Here is a 3,240-nt window from a genome sequence, read left to right on the forward strand (position 1 = left end):
AAAGACCTTCACATTTCCTACAAGTAGATTAAGAGAGGGTTTGCAAGCTGGTGAGATCATAGCAGATACAATTTGAGCCATAGATTTTCTGCTTCAGCACTGGAGCGCTTAGTATTACAGTAGATATCCCGTGTTATTGGGTAGGCAGTTCTGAGGAATCAATTCACTGGGAATCAGGCTAATTTTTCAGTGTAGAAAAAATTGAATTTCTTTTGGCATATTTGAATGGGTATCGGACAAACAAAATCCATGGTTTATTAAATGGTGGCCTAATAGTGTATAGAGCAATCTTAGCAAAATATGATTGTTTTCAATTCTGTATAAATATATATTATATTGTGATGAGACATATAAAGGTCGAACTGTTCCCTATACAAATGACTCAACTACTCTTTCCCAAAACTTTAGTTAAATCTGGGAAATACATAGAGCAAATATAAATTGTTATTCCTTTAAGTTAGAACTGTAGATGAAGTTGACAAGTAATAGGACTGAGCTATGTACCAATAAACATCTTCATTCAGTGCCACTGTGTGAGTGTGGCTGTGCTTAATCAGTTTTTATCAATAGACAGTAGACTGGATTTCAGAATTTCCAGACAGCACTGGATCTTTCAGAGATACTCCATGTTATGGACTTATGGTATTTATACTCTTGATTCAGCTCCTTGGAAGTCTTAGTCTGGTTTACACTTTAAGTAAAAAATAGACTCAAGTGGGCCTTGAGCTTGTTCAGCTGTAATAAAATGAAGTGCAGCAACACATATACATTGTAATTCTTGAACAAAAAGAAGGGATTTTCTGTAGTCAATCCTAGAGCCAAAGTACCTTAGCATAGTCATCGTGGAGTTTGCTGTGCAGATTGCTCTAGAAGCCAACAGCAAAATACAGCCAGAAACCTTGCTTGCACATGGGTATACGGTATGCCAAGTTGTAACCCTAACCCATAGAAAACCAGGAATGAGATTATATTGAATGTAAAAGTTGACTTCTGAATGTATGTGTTTATAGGGTTATTGTTCTTTTTATTTGAAATATTCATCTCCTGCCCACTTTGCAGAACTTGTAGCAAATCAGAAACCACGAAAGCAAGATGAATCCCTAAAGCAAGTTAATTAAAAAGACAGAATGATAAACACAGTCATAAAGTAATATCTCTAATAGGCAAAGAAGAGGCACCACCAGTCTGTGTGTAACTAAGTCCTGAATGTGTGTGCGAAAAACCAGTTTGTCATTTGGTTGTGAAAAGCAGGTAATATCTAACCACCATCTAGGAAGGGTCTCTCTTACAACCCATATTGTATACATCTCCCAGCCTTTGGTTGTCCCTTTATCTGCCCTTCCTGGACCCTGTGAAAAGTAATACTGAAATAGATCCAAAAAAGGGGTTGCATTCCTACTCAAAATTGAAGCATTTTGCCCTAAATTGTGTATATGGGCCTCTTATCATGATTACAACTTTGGTGTCCTGTCTGACTGTGCCTGGTGTATATTGAGGCATCTTTTCAAAAATTGAAATGTAAAAGAATGGGTGTCCTAACATAGGCATGATGTGGTTTTAAAAAAATGAAGTCTCTCCAAAACAATAAGAAATGCCAAACTACCAATAAGTCTGATACAGTATAGCATTGCACTGTTTGCAGTGTTATATGACCCATTGTGACCTTTAATCCACATCTCCAGAAAAATGTTAAATACCCCTCAACATCCAAACATTGCCCAGTTCAGTAAATGAGTTGGACTGAATGCAGAATACAAGAGCATCCCCCAGTGGAGACTGAAGCATAACATTCCAAGAGGCAAAAAGTGAGCTATAAGACAATTCAGGTAGTCCTCAACGGCCACAACTGAGCCCAAAACTTATGTTGCTAAGTGAGAAATTTGTTAAGTGAGTTTTGTCCCATTTTACGACTTTGCTCACCCCATTTGTTAAGTGAATCACTGCAGTTCTTAAATTCGTAACGTTGTGAAGTGAATCTGGTTTCCCCATTGACTTTGCTTGTCCAAAGGTTGCAAAAGATGATCTCATGACCCTGGGATGCTACAACTGTCATAAATGCAAGTCAGTTGTCAAGTATCTGAATGTAAATCACATGACCATGGGGATGCTGCAACGGTCATAAGTGTGAAAAATGGTCATTTTTCAGTGCCATTGTAATTTCAAACGGTCACTAAAGGAACTGTGTTGTAAGTTGAGGATTACCTGTATATCAGTTCACCCATGCCTTTACATCACTATGGCACCCTCTGTATGGTCTGAAGAAAATCTCCAAACGCTAGAGCAGATTTTGGTTCAATCAGGACAATTTCTACAATCATTCCTTACACCTCATGCAATTACCGTAGCAGTAAAACTCAACTCTTCAAAATCTCCCCTCCCCTTCTCCAAATGGAGGGACTTTCCCCAATGATTTTGCTGATTCATCCCATCCTTTTTTTCCCCTTGCTAATAGCGGAGATTGGGATAATATGATGTAAAAGGAGAAAAGCTAAGTTAGTGTTGTGGTCTGCCCCTCTTCTAGTGCAATCACTGAGGGAAAGTGAGTGGGGCGTGTGCCATGTGTAGTATGGTATATAGCCTTAATTGGCTTGGATCAGCACTTCTCATGAAGAACAGGCAGGCCTGCATTGTTCTTCATCAGCCCTTTAATTAGCACACAGTTAGATGCCCCTGCCAAACTGCATCTGCTGTGTTAGGGATTGTCAGATTGTGTGCAATGGTATGCTTAGTCATGGGAGATTAGAGACATATGAGAATCAAAGGGGAGTAGGCAACAGATTGGCCAGCTTGCTTGTAAATTCCAATTTGCAGAATATTGCCTTGTTACACACCAGGGAGCATAAGAACAGTAACATCTTGCTGTCCGTTCCCCCTGAAAGTTTGCCGACAAGGAACAGTAAGGATTCATGACTCCAGTTCAAACATGGTCAATCAGGCAATATTTTACAGTTGGCTAGTAGAGCAGAAAGCATAAAGTAAAACCTATTTAAATACCAGGTAGATTCCATCGTTCAGAAGAGACAAATGCTTGAGGGGAATGAAGCATCTGTCTGTTTATCCACACACTCACGAAAACACCACCCAAAGATGAGGTATTCTAAAAACCATTAATTATAAGAAACGTTAATTATAGGACTCCATTGGGTAAATTTTGCAAAATTCTGGGGGATGTAGTGAACCAGAGTTTATCTAACTTAAAATTGTAAGATCATTTACCATCTGTTTAGCTTAATAGGGAAA

This window comes from Pituophis catenifer, unplaced genomic scaffold, assembly GCF_029215685.1.
Source record: "Pituophis catenifer annectens isolate HBS135680 unplaced genomic scaffold, rPitCat1.0.hap2 SCAF_1, whole genome shotgun sequence".
Classification (NCBI taxonomy): Eukaryota; Metazoa; Chordata; class Lepidosauria; order Squamata; family Colubridae; genus Pituophis; species Pituophis catenifer.